Source organism: Protopterus annectens, chromosome 8.part0 (assembly GCF_019279795.1).
Source record: "Protopterus annectens isolate FY-2018-M chromosome 8.part0, PAN1.0, whole genome shotgun sequence".
Classification (NCBI taxonomy): domain Eukaryota; kingdom Metazoa; phylum Chordata; order Ceratodontiformes; family Protopteridae; genus Protopterus; species Protopterus annectens.
This window is the reverse complement of record NC_056741.1, coordinates 610,284,304-610,301,688: the sequence shown is the minus strand read 5'-3', so window position 1 is coordinate 610,301,688 and position 17,385 is coordinate 610,284,304.

Genomic DNA, 17,385 nt, shown 5'->3' with positions numbered 1-17,385 from the left:
AGAAAACTCAAAAGAGAGAGAGAATCACAAATGGTAGAACAAAACAGAGTAACAAAACACTGAATAAATTTCTACCACTAAAATAGCCCCTTATCAGTAAGCCACAGCTAAAAACTGAGATAAAGTGTTGTCTTGGTAGTGATACTGTTAGGAAAAGATTTTTTAGTAACATAATCCCCCGGATTCACTAATCTTCCGTGCAGGACTAGTCTAGCCCTGCAAGGAAGCGGACGTTTAGGAGGAGAATGGCAGCATGCCATGCATATTAATGAAGGTGCGCTGCCTGAACACCTAATCCTATACGTAGCGTGGACGAGTGCAGGGGGCGTGTCTGAGAGCAGAGCTCTCAGAATAAACACGCCCCTACAAAGTAGAACAGCAGAAAGTGTAAATAAATGAGCGAGACTGCTCATAGATGTTCACATATCCTCACCAACAGTCCCCCATGTGTACAACAGCAACAGGACATAAAAATAAAAAGAAGTAACTCCTTTATTTATTTTTAGAACTCCGAGTACAGCTAACCGTAGGTGCACAGGTGTGCCTATCGCTTAGCTATGGTTAAAGCAGTTTAAAAGGCTGAAGAGGATAACAAGGAAGATACATGCAAATGAAGCAGCACAGCAATACTGTAGTGGTCAGAGCATCTGTCTAACAAGCAGGCATTCCCAGTTCAAGTCCCACTGCAGCACATACCATTTTCCATGTGAAATCTGTATACAAACATTTATTTACATTTTATTGCTGTACAACCTACTAAATAACATTTAAATGTGAACTGGAGGACTGCATTAAATGCACATGTGAAGAGTCAGTACCATAATGAATAAATCAGCAGTAAGCAGGCGTAAGCACAAATAAGCAGTAGTAAGCATATGTAAGCACCAGTAAGCGTGTGCAAGTGCGTTTGTGCAGGGTGAAGCACTGCCGACACAGATTAAGCAAAGGAGAAGCTAACTGGGTGTAAGACACAGTGACCGGAAGCCAGCAGTGCTTACCTCTGCACAAACCCGCTTACAACCTCTTGAAAGTGCCTTAAGCACACTGTATCCAACGGCCGGTGTTCTGCCCAGCAACAAAACAAACAGCTTCTGCAAGGCTGGAACCCAGGACCATGCACACCATACACAAAACGATTTACCACTAAGCCATGCCAGATATACAAAAATTGTATGTTGTCAGAAACATAACCCCAGCCCAGTCATGCAACAGCACAGAGAATGTATACCTATAGCTAGATGGGCGTGTGTGTGCAAATATATCACTATCTAAACGGATACAACATATCTATAAATGTAGTCACATATATATACATATATATAAATATCCAGAGATATATACATATATATACAAATATATGAACAGATATACATGCAAATGCTGACAACTACACGTATATATGTCAACATCTATATGTCCACATATACACATCAAGTGACATATGTATGCAGATATATGTCTCTGTAGGTATATTCCAACATAGTTAGAAATATGTAAGCAAATATATATACCCACAGAGGTATATATGGCCAGACATCTGTAGATACCAATGGTAGATGAACAGAAATATATATGTCCACATACACTGTCAATGGGCCTGAGAGGCCCCAAACAATATACGTCACGTACGAATTTGCATACTCCCCGCCCAGCCAAATACATCCAGCCTGCAATATACTACCAAGCTCATAGTATTGTACGTCTGTCATTGAACTAAGGAATTAAATTATCCCTCTGTTATGTGTCACATGTCGACATCACATACCCCTCTCCCCCACCCACTAGTCAGGCCGAGCAGTACAGGCCCATCTAACCCAGGCCATTCCCAACCCATACATACATAACCCACAGTTCTGCTTCCCCCTACCCACAGCACACACGCAGCCACCATCCCTACCCTGGTAACCGGCCAGTAGCTACCACACCACCACACATTGCCCCCCCACCCCCTCGGGACCCATCCCATATGATGGTCTGACCCAAGTATCCTACGTGTGGCACATGCAGTAGACCATGCACATAGCCAGGGTTACCTATGTAACCCTGGGTGTAGACGAAAGTTGAATACCCGATGTGTGGGTTGTCCCGCATGAGACGAATGTATTCCCGGTACTAACAATAGATGTCACGTGTGACTCTGCGTACACTAACGGATTTAGTTGTAGGTATCGCAAAGCATACGTGGCACACAAATCTGGCTGATATGCACACGAAATACAGTATCTAGCAATACCAGTCAACATTACAGGCTATGAAGCTAAATATTAAGAGTTATATGTGTTTATATAAATACCCATAACTATATAGATATATACCTCCCCTTCTCTGTAGTACAAATGTATACATACATAGATAGACATATAAATAAATACCCACGTATACATATATACATATGCAGACACCCATACATCCACATCGTTTTATATATATATATATATATATATATATATATATATATATATATATATATATGTGTGTGTGTGTGTGTGTAGATATATACAGATATATAGCTATGATAAGATACAGCACTTAAAAATGACATATGTTTACAGGCCATGCCAATGGAGGTGGGGGGCCCAAGCACCAAACGTGTAACACGTAGCATGAACACCCCCCCCCAGCCGGACAGGGGAAACATACAAACAAACCCTCAAACAATGTAAACAATCCACTGCTCCCCAGATCACAGGCAGAATACAACTGGGGGAGGGCACAGTGGACCAGAGAAGACTAATCTTGGAACAGAGACATGAGCGTCCCTTGCGGAACACCCCAAAAATTGTCTTGTTATAGGAGGAAGCCTGTGCGATGACCTATCAAGGTGGGGCATGTACATACCCAGACTACAAGGGTGGGAAAGCCTGATGACCCATGGGTTGAGACAATGTACAAGATGGGTCCCATGAAGTGGAGAGTGGGCAGTGTGTAGTGGTGTGTTTAGACCCAACCTGCACCCAGAGTAAGGATGAGTGCTGTAGAGGAGGTGCGGGTGGGGGAACTATGGGTATGTAATTATGGGTCTAGGTGTGCAGGTGTTTGCTGCAGTGCATCTATTTGGACTGCCTCAGGGATGTAAGCAATAGTGTACATTGGGCAGACCCGACACCTAATGAGCAGCCACGCCTGGTACGAGTCCCACAGCAGCAATGTCTAATTTACAGGGCAATGAGCGGAATAACCAGATGTGTTGTTGCAAACCCACTAAATGACACCAAAGAACACATGGTCACAACACCCCACTGTAGGCATATAAGCTGAACTAATTGGCATCACAAGGTATCATTGCTGTCCCCACCCCCACCCAGGGGTGTGCGTGTCCAGACCTACCCCCAAATGCAGGGTATATACACAGCTGTCGCTGTAGAAGAAATGGCCAGCTGTGGACCTTTCCGTCAGCCATCCTGCACATCCCTGGACATGTCCCCTACTATCAGCCCCTCTGTGTGGCCCAATAACACCACTTACCTATCGACCCCTGTTGCATTCATTGTAATGTTCACAGTCACAAGTAGGTGACACCCTCCACACAACTATATTGGCAGAATCTGGTACCCCCAACCCAGGTGTATTACCGCAGCTGTCCCAGACTACACATGTAAATAGCACAAGAAGGGAAAACCTACGCACACTTGGATCACTACCTGCTCACCACCTGGTGAAGTCCACCAGCCCCCAACACTCCATACCCCTACACCAGCTACTGACACCTCCTCTCCTGCCTCGCATACATATCCCAACACCCTGCAAACCTGCACTACTGCTCCCCCACCAATCAGTCGAATGGCCTACTGTACAGTTAAAATATGCCCCCCTCCACCTACCCACCTACACCTCCATTATTCACATCTACTCTACAACACAGGTATGGCATAACTAAACCTAACCCAAATACTTGAGTGTAACCTATCCAGAAATGCTAAACTGGAATCCCACTTAACCTTATACTGACCTTCGTGAACAGTCATACCTGACAGGTACACCTGACTTAAGCATGTATAATACTGACATGTACATGAAGTAGCGTGGGGGTATGTGGCAGCAAGTGGGAGTATGCCTGTTTGGGCGGCAGTAAACAATAGCCACACTGGTTAAGCAATGTGGAGGCCTACCCAGTGGAAGACACCATAACCAGAGGTCAGCAAGTCTGAGCCTAGCGCACACCAGCACATTCCCACTTACACTTCCCCCACAGTGCCTTAGGCACGCCGTAGCCCACAGCTCTTGTCGTGGCCAGTAACATAATCAGCACTCCCAGGCCCCCCCCCCCCCGCACACTATAGTCCAAGTGAGTTACTATGAAGGCATTGCAGATATACAGTCAGCTTCTGTTATCACAAACATATCATCCGGCACAGTCAGTCAACAGTATAGGAAATGTATGTAAGTATGTATATTAATACCAGCAAACATGTGCACAGTGCTACTTCACAGTATTCTGAGCAGTCTATGAGTATCAATGAACAGTGCCTGTCCACGCATACTGTGAGAACAGTAGTCTTGTATAATACTGGAGAGGAATGGAAAACGGGGCACGGAGTGGGGGCGTGATTCATCCACGGAAGCGGAGATGAGGCTGGTCTAGTGTGTGTGCAAACTGCTGCTTTTCAAAACCCTGGCAGGATGCTACCAGTGGGAGAGACAGTGTAGACCAGCAAAGTGTACTCGTGACACAACAACAGGTCCGTTCCTGCCGGGATGCACCAGACTTTATGGGTCACAATGATGTTTCCACCAGTATCGGAGGTGGATGAAGGGAAGGCTCAAATGTACGTGGACTAAACGGATGAAGAGCCTGCAGAAGATTGCATCAAGATAGAAATATGGAGGAGTAAATAGATGTGCAGAGAGGGAAATGTGTGGAGGTGTGGTATGGCAGGGCTAGCAACTGCAGAATGGATGGATGCTGTGTACTTGGAGCTTGGGGGCTAAGAAAAGGGAGCATGGGTATGACATCAAGGTAGAAATATGCAAATTACATAGAACTGCAATAGTGTAATGGTCAGAGCATCTGCCTACCGCACATGCATTCTCAGTTTGAGTCCCACTGCAGCACATTCTATTTTCCATGTGAAATCGGTATAACAACATCGTTTTGCTGTATAACCTACTAAATGACATTTACACTTGCACAGGAGTACTGAATTACACATAGCCCACTCACTATTCAAAGGACATGAGATGACACACAGATATGTATACAAAGACAACCTTTAATGGTGTATTTTACAGTAATGTATGCCATTATCGACAGTACATAGATCTGCACTTATTTAATCAGTAAGGAATGCAAGGCCAACACAGAAAAGTAGATGACGACAGTGCGGATATATAACATACAATGCTATCCAGACCAGGCCCGTCAATTCGTACAACTGTCGACAAAGGATTTGCCATCAAGATAGGTAACAATAAACAAAAACAGATGTAGTGCAGCAGCCGCCAGTTTCATCCCATAGTCAAGGCCTAGGGGGACATTTATTACCTGTGATAATGTCTATGTATCTGTCACATGTATGGACCCTGACCAACAAATGTCGTGGGAGTCCATGATATGACTAGGATGATAGTAGGAATGCTAGCAGTATATTATGATAGGTCAATACTAAACAACCCCTAATCGTATCACAGCAGGACAAAGCCAGCCGTATATGTGGAGGACAGAGGCAGGAATGCAGGGCCATACTCGTAATATTGCTGTTATACACCCTGCACAATGCTGGTGTTACAGGATTCATTGCAACATACCCTTATGCAGAAATAATACATCAGGAACACAACTGGAAGTAGCCATGTACTGATAGCACGCAACAGATGGATTGCCAGGGATATATCTAGGACAAGCCCTGTGTGGTGCACAGGCAGAAGCAAACAGACAATCATGTGGATAGGTCCACTGTTGAGAGCTATGCAGACAGACTGCATTCCATCCTAAATGACTATGTACACGCAAACATTGCAAGACCAGCAATATACAAAGCACATAACACTACTCACTCTGTTTGTAGGTCTGGAACTTCTTAAGATTGTGCAGTTGTCCTGTGTCTGCAAGCCCCATTGTAATAGGTATTGCAACCTGCTGTCTGTAACACTGCTGCCCACATACAGGAAGGATGCCCTCCATACTGGAAAGGTGAAGAGACAACTCCCACATGAGTAAGCAATTTATAGTACTGGGTTGCCATGATGATGATTAACAGAATCACTACACAGCAGGATGCACGCAGTCAGTAACTGTTGCACACTGATTGGTGCAGATCCCATCACCTGATCATGTGCATCACCTACAAAAGCCATGCTGAAATCCATTCAAACTAACTCATTCGCTCTACTGGAGAGGGAGAGAGAGAGAGAGAGAGAGAGAGAAAGAAAAGGAAAACAAAAACAAACATATAAAATGGAACTCACACAGTGGGGAACAAATAACTACAGGCCACAACCTGGAAGGCATCACACCCGTCCAAACATTAAAAGGTATGTAAAACATAACTGTATGCAATTTAATGTAGTATGTGGTATAGATTATTAGGATTTATGATGTACAATGTTTGATATATGCCATCTGTAGTTGTCCCTGTAATGATGACCCGCTGAACAACTGCTCTGGACAATATTGTCTGTCCCTGTAAGCACTGGGACATACCCGCCAACTGTGCAGATCAGCAATGAATGACAAAGATGTCAGCCATAATATCTGTGTATGTTATGTTAGTGTGGACAATAGCTGTTGGTGGATGTACTGCCGTCATGATAGACACATGGGTGTCAGAGCACACCACTTGCAAGACAGTCATGTGAATGTTTAATGTAGCATGCATAAATGCCATAGGTGTGTAATAGGCATACCAGCACTCACACACCATAGTTACCACCCTAATGTTAGGCTGTGTTCACATGTGGCACTTGTCTGTGTTGCAGAATGGCAGAACAGTGCAGCTGTGAATGAAAGACAGTTACAGAATGCGGACCGGATGCCTGTATGTACTCCACATATCTGTGCGATACAGAATGTGACGTGTATGTGTACAGATACAGACACTCATATAGACATAGGTATATCCACAACATACAACATATATCTACACATATATGTACATAGATGTATATTTATACACATATATATAGTGGCACTGACAATGGCATGCAGGTAAAATAGTCTGTAACAGGCCAGCAAAGATAAGTGTCCCCACAGGGAGCATGGCTACAAACACATAGCACAAATCATGGCACATACACATAGCACAAAACTTGGTACAATACAACATACATCCCAATGGTAGGTAAGCAGCTGACATAACAATTGCAGTCTGTGGATGTGTTGTTGTAGCTGATATGGTGGGGGGAGACATATATGTGTATTAAGAACTATGGTAACCCTGCTGTATGGGTGGCTCAGATCTGTTCCCATCCTTATGTCTATGAGGAATCATATCCCATAGTCACCTTCCCCTGTACAGCGCCGCTGAAACGGCTATCATCATCGACCACCTGGTACAGCACTACATACTTCTTTTTGGCTGGACAGCCCATGACCAGTAGGAGAGGTCTGCCCTGTGGAACGAGCTAATCCACAGGGTCAATGATGTCCGACTGCATAACCACAGCTATGAGCAGGTCCGGCATCATTGCACCGACGTACTTCGCCATGTATGTAGGCGTGCAGCTGCTGTAAGGGGGGACCACCTCACAACAGGGGGGACAACTCACCCATCCACCCCTCACCTGTGTGGAGGAGCTTCTCAGCAGCCTAGTGGCACCTGTCTCCTCACAACATCAAGGTGGGTGACAAAGACACACCAGCTGAGGAGAGTGCAGGTAAGGCACCAGGGCACATCAGTACACCACTCATGTGTATGCATCTGCATCTGTACAGGTACATCATGCAAAACTGAGATGTCATATACATAGTCTGCTGCTATGTAGTAGTAATAAACTGTTGTCTATAAGCTGTAATATTGTGTAATTCTACTGTTGATGTAACATAATGCTGCACTTACCTGTTATGAATGCCACAGCTGTGGCCACTGACATCAGCTTTCTCGCTCTCCTATGTAGGTCCCTCCAGGATACCACCATGGCAGCAGCCCGTAGCCGGTGAGTATGGTTCGTGTTCATGCATGAAGATAAACTTGGCATGTAATAGATATGGGCTATCCCCCATGCACATGTCTAACACACCTACCCATACTGCATGCTGTACACGTTCACGTTTTGTTGCTGAGAAATGCACTGCATCACAGTAGAGACCATGTTGGGGTATCGGAAGGGTACAACAGACACATGCAAGATAACGAACATCCTGTCAATGTGCAATGTGTCCACATGGATGTGACATGTGGCCAGACACACAGCCTACAGTAGGGACATGTGTGACTCAACACCGCTATGGGTGCAGCTTCACACAATCAGGTTAAGTAAAAGTTGCAGACGTAACCCTGATTCCACAGAACACGTGACAGCAGTGTGTGCACTCCAAGGGATGTGCACATTAGTAGACCTTGCAACCATGCAGATGTCTGGGACATGTGTAGGGTACCCCTCACAGCCATGGTAAGGTCCGCTGGTTGTCAGTGTAATAGTTATGTACTATTCATACATGCACTGCTGATGTTGTGATCTGTAATGCAGACATCAGCCATCCGCAACTGATAGCTGTTCACATAACATCCCAGGTATGTGTTGCTACAACACACGGGCTGTGAGCATTGGAGATGACATAACCGACACAATACTACAGATGCATCAATGGTTTCTACACCTGCGAGGTGTGGTGCACAGTACAGGGCAGGGTGTGGAACAGGTCCACAGTAACACTTTGTAAATGGATGCAGTGTTAACACGGGAAAGGCCATCACCTACCAACAAAGCCCATGCCTCACATACATGTATACCGCCACTAGCATGATGTCACTATAGTTGCACTGCATGCTGTTGAGCTCCATATGTAATGCATGTTGACAGAAGGCTAATGGGAGGACTGTGTGTACAAATGGGGTTTATATTATAACATCGAAGTTCGTAAGCATCGAATGTTATAATATTGAACCCTAAACACCAAAATCCGAAAACATTGAACAGTCAGAATAGCAAATTTTTTCCCAGGGAAAAAAATTGCTATTCCAAGAAACATACACACAAAAAACAGCAATCCACACACATACACTTAAAATCCTACACCTAAACCCAAACTAAACTTTACATACACTACTAGCTATCCACTTACCTTAACCCTACCCTAACCCTAAGGTCCATCACTATCGCACACTCACCTCACCCTAACTCACCTAACCCACCCCCAACCCTAACCTACACACAACTGCACACTTACCTGACCTGCGCCCTAACCCTAACTCACCTAACCCGCCCCTAACCCTAACCTGCACACAATCGTACACTTACCTGACCCATGCCCTATCCCTAACATCCACACAACCACACACTTACCTGACCCGCTCCCTAACCCTAACTCACCTAACCCGCCTCTAACCTTAACCTACACACAATTGCACACTTACCTGAACCCAACTCGTAATGTTCCAACATATCGAACGCTGAAAACAGCGAAGCCACAGCAACGGCCCACCGAATTCTTTCCTTGGGAAAGAATTTGGTGTCCTGCACCTTCGCTGTTTTCAACGTTCAACATTACTAGTTCGATATTATAACATTCGAACTTTATAAAATTCAATGTCATAATATAGACCCGTACAAATGCTGTGCAACTCCACATGTAGGAGTGTGGGGTGTGTGTGTGTGTGATTCGGTTGTGTTCATAAGTGTAATCTAGTGGAGCGTGGATGATGTATGTCAGGTGTGTGTGTGTGTGTGTGTGTGTGTGTGTGTGTGTGTGTGTGTGTGTGTGTGTGTGTCCATGTATGCACAGGCGATAGTGGGATTGACCACATGGCAGTACTTCCCCTTGAGATTGTGCTGTACATGGAGTGAGACATGGGACACCAGGACAACCTGTCAGGTATGTGAACACAGGACAGCTGATAGCATAACAAGGTCTGTAGCATGGAGCATGCAATGGGAGGTGCAGTACATACCAGGTATACACATCATATTGCCAGCAGCAGATAGGTAACCGGCTACCCACATATGCAGCAGCACTACAAATGCAATGGGGAATTACCGCAGCACATCAGTGAGTGTATCCAGCTAGTACTGTTGTCCGCATGATGGGTCGCTTGTGCAGCAGATGTGGCATGGACTGAGCAAGACTGTAGTATGAGGCTCTGGTGTGTGACATATGTAGTGAATGTAGCAGCCCCAACCATATAGGGGCCTCGTACACTATTACTGCCCATACACAGGGTAATACAGGGTGATAGCAGTGAGGCCATGTACAACCTACTCCACTCAGGTCAGAGAGGCAATGGAGTAAGAGGTCAGGTGTGGTAACTGTACGTGTAGGCATGGAGAGGGATGATATGTTAATGGGCTGTAGTGAAGCGTGTATATTAGCAAGTCCCTTGCAGGAAGGGGAACATATGTAACTGACTGTGGGACTGTCTGCAAACTCAGGGAAGGTGAGGTAGTAAGGTGGCTATCAGTGTGAGTGTGTGTGAGTGTGTGCACTGTTATGCACTGCTGTACAGGTCTTAACGTGTGTATTTGTTTCCCCCACAGGTGGCGAGGTGGGTCAGGGTCCCGCCTGGACACATACTGAGGTAGGTGTTCCTACAGACACTGATGATGATGATGAAGGTACAGGTGAGGCACAGGTGGGGTTGTCAGAGGCCGACACTGTGCCATGTGTCATCACCCTCCTAGCCACCCCAAGCCCGCATACAGTTACAGTGCCCCAGCAAACCCCATCACATGTGACCATAGCAGAGGGACAGTTGGCACTTGGTGGCAATGGCCAGGAAAGTGTGGTGTCCATGCCAACTGTGTCGGGTCACAGTTGGCATAGCCAGATGTCCGGAAGGCCACCACAGTGGCAGATGTACAGTGGTGCTCATGGGAGGACCGCAGGTCATCCTGCCCCTGGCAGAGGCATCACAATTGGTACCACCAAGAGCATGTTTCAGGCCATAATGGAGGCACAGGCATGTATGGAAATGCACTCCAGACAGGTCCTAAGGCTGCAGAGATCTGCTTTCGCAGCTGTAAGTGGAAACCTCCATGAACTCGCTGTTGCCTTCCGTGAATATACTGAGGTCATGGATAGACTGCGGGGTGAGATTGTTGGCCTCCTCGACCGTGGTGTGTCTGTGCTAGAACATGTGGTGGGAGTGGTGCGACGGCCACGTGGATGTATGCCAGAGACACCAGCAGCTGGCAGTCAACGTGGACATGCCAGGATGCACAGCCACTCCTGTAGTGGCAGTACCAGCCCCAGCACACCACAGGGGCTGCTGTCCACATCACACCACAGCAGGCCACATGCATGTGGCCATGGCAAGGCCCAGGTGGGACATGGTTCGAGTGGACATATGTCATCATCAGGGGAGAGTAGCACCTCAAGGTCTGTACCTGCACATGCCCATGGAATCCCTGGCAGGCACAGTCAGTGTGTCTTTGGCTGGAGGCACTGAACTGCACACCCTGCCAGGTATGGTCTGCAGCTGTCCAACATTACCCATAAATGGCAGTCACATGGTGGAACTGTGTGTATGCATACCCACACACTATACAACCACACCTAGGGTGACCCCATACTGACACACGCCACATCACCATGCCCCAATCAAGGAACCACACCCCTCACCCACACACATGGTGACACATGTTTGGACCGCCCTTGGCCTCTGGCACACCTGCAACACACCCTGTGCATATGATGATACCTGTGCCACATCCCTGTCATCCATAACACTGATGCAGGGACAGGCTAACATGGTTCTGATGCACATGGTGACTGTAATGGGGTGCTGCAATGTACCGCAGTGTAGAATGTAGTCAGGGGTAATGTGTACTGCATACATGTCAGGTAGTGTAGCCATGCAGCTAAGATGATATTCACACACCCTGTGCATATGATGATACTTGTGCCACATCCCTGCCATCCATAACATTGATGCGGGACAGGCTAACATGGTTCTGATGCACACCGTGACTGTGATAGAGTGCTGCAATGTACTGCAGTGTAGAATGTAGTCAAGGGTAATGTGTGCTGTATACATGTTAGGTAGTGTAGCCATGCAGCTATGATGTATCTCAGCTGTTGGTAACACCAATTGATATCCCCATACTGTCATCCATTTGCACTGTAGGCATACATGAGTCAGCAGGAGGATGGTCTGCAGTCATATTCCATAGGGGTATGTCAGTGTGGTGACACCATGGCCGTGACATATGTGGTGTACAGTTGCACACATGCCACAGGTATGTATAACAGTTATTGGCCATGCAAATATGACTGGTGGCATGCTGGTACAGGTATAATCTGCACCCTTATGTCAACCCATCCACATACACACATATCCTGACTTGGTACACTGTGTCTAGACCCCAACCCAGGTATGTAGTGCTACTGAACTGTGTGGCTGTCATTGCACACATGACACCAGCTGGAGGGTGAGGTGTGTACCAAGTCACGTGCTACACGCAGACCATCCACAGACATGTACAATATGGTAATGGGAGATGTAATGCTTGTATATGGTGAATACATAGTGTGTCATACCATCATATACACATTGACCGACACATAACAGGTAGACACACATCTTACAGACCTGGTTGTATAGTTGCTAACTAACCAGTCCATGTGTCCAATGTGTTACAGGTAGGCTGCACACAACACATGTGTAACTGGGCCATATCCTGTTATCTGTTACCTGTATGGGTGATGGTGACATTGGCCACCTGAGAGTGGTATGTGGGCCATATACTAGGTGTACCATGGTGAAAAGACAGTGTACACAGCACCCACATCCCCCACTGGATATTGTACACACTAGAACCCATCTTGATACTCTGACATACCCACTATCACACATTGGCCATGACGCAAAAACAACCCATTGCATATCACAACAGTGGTACCATAGGGATATGCATGTGATGCACACACCACAGGCATAGTAGGGTGTTGCATTGCATTGCCACACCTATGGGTGACAACAACAATATCCGTACTACTGTGTGGCAATGTGTATTGTAATAGGAGTATGTGGACTCAGACCGGTGTACCCTACAGATATGTACACATGCACGTATACACACATGTGGCAGACCTCAATGGGATTCCCATGCCTACCGACCCATTGGTGCAACACTGTTGTGCTGGTACTGCAAGGTACATGTAGCTGTTAAGGAGTGGAGTGTAACAGGCTACATGTTACGTTAATGAGGTTGAGAGGCACCACACACTATACGAGTCATACAAATAGGCACCCCCCAGCCAAACATGTCTGCCCTGCAATACACTACCAAGTGTTGGAGATCCCATAACCAGGGCCAGTGGCAACATGAGCACACGATGTTACCTGTACTACATCCCACCTGTATGATGTCAGGCTGTTATTGGTAACATATCATGCAGTACAGTCTGGCTCCCATGGGGAATGTATTATGTGGAAGCCATCAACATTACCAGGCTTCAGATACACGGACACAGATATGCAGATACAGTTATACATATTTATAATTATCTCTCTCTCTCTCTCTATATATATATATATATATATATATATATAAATATATATATATGTACATATACATGTGATTACACATACACACACAGTTATATGTACAGTACGATACATAAGTGGTAGGTGCACACAATATGTTCAGCCACTATGCCTACAGTTGACCCCTGAATGACTTGACACTGTATGTGCCACCCATACAAATGACAATCATTGCCTGTAACATACACCCACAGAGAGGTCATAGGTGAAACTACACCCACAGGTTTGCAGACATGGTAACCTGTCATTGTGTACTATTACAGTCCTATATGCCATGCCATATAGTTGTTCAGACACTGACAACTATATCAAATGGAGTGATGCTACAGTGGGCCAGTTACACTCATACAGTAGTCCGGAAAGGTTCAAAGCTATTGCTGTCCAGGCAAAGCCATTCACATTGTACAATAGGAAAGACACACTGGGCCACAGGATACCTAACAATCGACAGTATGTACTCCAGGTGTGTAGTTCAGCAGCCTCTATCTACACACTGTACAAACACAGTAGGTGGTATTATGACCACATGGGTTGTAACTGCTACATAACATAGCATAAGTGACATCATCACGAGCACACCAACACACAGAACAGTTTGTATGGCAAGGGCAGTAGTCCTGCAGTATCCAGATCCATGTCAGTAATGTGTATATAGGTGAAGTATATGATACTGTACATCCAGATACCTTAAGGCAGCTCTGCCCTGATACCCCCACATTTTGTAGAAGCCTAGGTCTTTTTCAGTGCTCCTCCCCTATACTCAATAATACAGGGCCATATACCACTGTTACATACACTGGGCTCTGCAGTGCATGAGGGCACACATGTTTTGTGTAGGTGGTGCCCACACATATATGGCCCCAGCCCCAACATATGTGTGGGGGTTACAATGACAGTGGACTGATGGCAGACATGGCAGTGTGTTATACTCCTAGCCCACTATGGATCAACCGCCAACAACATGACATATGTGCACAAATTGGTATGTAGGTGATGGACAGAGGCTGGAATACAGACACATATGTGGACAACTATTGCCATACACTATGCAAGGAGCAGGTGTTACAGGATAGTCTGTAACATACCCTTAGTCAGGGAATTGCTGGTATAGATGGCCATGGATGTAGCCATGTACCGGTAACACGCAACACCCACACTGCCAGTGTATTATCTGACACAAAACCTGTGTGGTGGACAGACAAGACATGATAGGCACAGCTCCAGCTGGCATGAGGGTAGGCCCACAGTTGTGTGTTATGCAGATGGACTGCATTTCATGGCAAACTAGTATGTACACCCACACCCTGTAACGCCAGTACTGTACAAAGCATAACAGAACTTCACTTGTAGTCTGTCTGTACTTCTTGAGCCTCCTACAAATATGTGGCTGCCCTGAGTGTGCTGGTTCTCCTGTATGGGGTATTGCTACATGCTGTCAGTAGCACTACTGCTCACACACAGGACAGATGCCCATCACACAGGAGATGTAATGGGACTGCACACACATGATGTGGGGATCAATAGTCGGTGGTTGCCATGGCAGTGTTAAATGGGTGTAGTACACATGTGTAATCATATATCTGGCTATCTGGATATGTATATGTATATATATTCCCACCATAGTTCCTGGACATGAAGTGTAGGCCAACCCCAGCCCATATGTTCCCAATGTCATAGTTGCAAGGGATGTCAGGTATCTCTAGCAGGTATACTAGTAGGCTATTGCTACTGTCATTGGGATTGTCTTCACAGACATGGTGTGTGCGTCAGGTCACATCTACTCATAACATGTGTGCCATTGGTTACTGAACAACATCCAAAGGACATCAGTGTACAGTACCGCTGCTAGCATGTAATGCCACTGTGGACTGCAGCAGAGATATTGGCCAATATATATATGGGGGTCTGACACAGTCTGTACAGTCCAGAGGTATACACATAAGCCCTTAGTGCTACACATGTGTACCATGCCTGACAATATGGATGTGGATGGCCATGTAGATGGGTATAACACATAACGACTGGTATATAATGTCCACCATAAGTCATGCATTCACACACCCCTGCCTGGCCTGTAATGGTATGACCGCTGGTACAGGGGTGCCATGGCCACATACTACACAATAGGTATTGACAAACATCTGCACTGCATCCCACTGCCCTGTCTGACATACTTGACTGTTAGGGGAGGTCCGGTAGTAGGATATCTGGCTAGTATCTGCACATGACATCCCACTGGAGGTACACTCAGCTGCTAGGCATCACAATGTACTGTGCAGGCTGCAGGCAGACTGGCTCAACAATGGCATACACCTCCCACAGGGGAATTCACATGTACCTGCATATAAATAGGCTCCACAAGTATGTCACAGCACAGGGTAGGATACACCTGTGTGACAGTGCATATCCACAACCAATGTGAACACAGCCACAGCAGCATATGGTTAGCTTGCATGGTATTATAGTATATGCACTATGTGTTTCACACCATCCTGACTTATGCCACTCACAGACTGCCCTACATATACTGGCCTGCTACACAGTTTGGTCTGGTGGCTGTCTGTGGTATGGGACACATGTGTTTATGGCCCTACAAACATGTACGCCACTACAATACCATACAATGGGGCAGCATGTAACATCTGATAGTAGGGGAACTAGAACAATGTCGTCTACCACAGTCTGTACACAGGCTAAGTTACATATCAACACTACACACACTGTTGACATTCACCATAGGTATGCAGACCTCAGTATTGTACGAATATCCTCAGAATGTGCAGGTAATGTAATGTAAACTCTACTGTACATAAAGGGCATAGCAAAATAAATTAAAAATGGGTGGCGAAAGCCAAACACATTCTGGCTAGGCTTATAAATGCCCCAGGGCAGATAGCCTAGTATGAAAGTATGAACCTATGAACCTATGTGTAGCAGTCAGATATATCAGTGACTTGTTCTCAGATATGATGCCACAAAGTATGGTGTACAGCACATATGCACCACTTCATGTACGACATATGTACAAAGGTTGACAGAGGAGTGGCTGGGAGCACATACACAGGGCCAATATTGACATGTTGCTGTGATGACCACATACATTTACTATTGTTACAGGATTGTTGCAACATATGTCCTTTGAGGGATATGGCATCTATGACTACCGCAGCTTTCTCCATCTACTGACTGCAATCCTCACACTACCTTCAGCAGTCGACAGCTAGATGCTCCGGGGGTGACACATGCAACCACAGACACAACGCTGCCCAGGCTGCAGATGACCCTGCAGATGGAAATTCCCCATCAACATGGAACTGACATGGCAGGTAGTGAGACATGTACATCAGCCATATCCACACAAACACTGTGAAAGCAACATTACTCCAAATACAGTATAGCGACACTTACAGTCTGTAGTCAGGTCAGGCACATCCACCTCCCATTTGTTGCACTGCTTCCATAGTGTATGTTGTTAGAGGTACACCACAATCCACCTGGGATGCTGTTTGGCACACAACAGATCTAGTTCCTGCTCACAGTGGGTGAAAAGGGCAAACACCACCATTATGTGCCTGGGTATTGGAGTGTGTTTCCATACAACTGGCAATGAGGATGTTACCACAGCTGTTTCACATGGAATCAGCTAGAGGAGGGCTGCAATTCGTGCAGAGGCCATCAGCTGATCATGAACATTACTTAACATTACACATGCTGCTGCCTAAGCAAAGCAGGTGGAGGTCTCCAC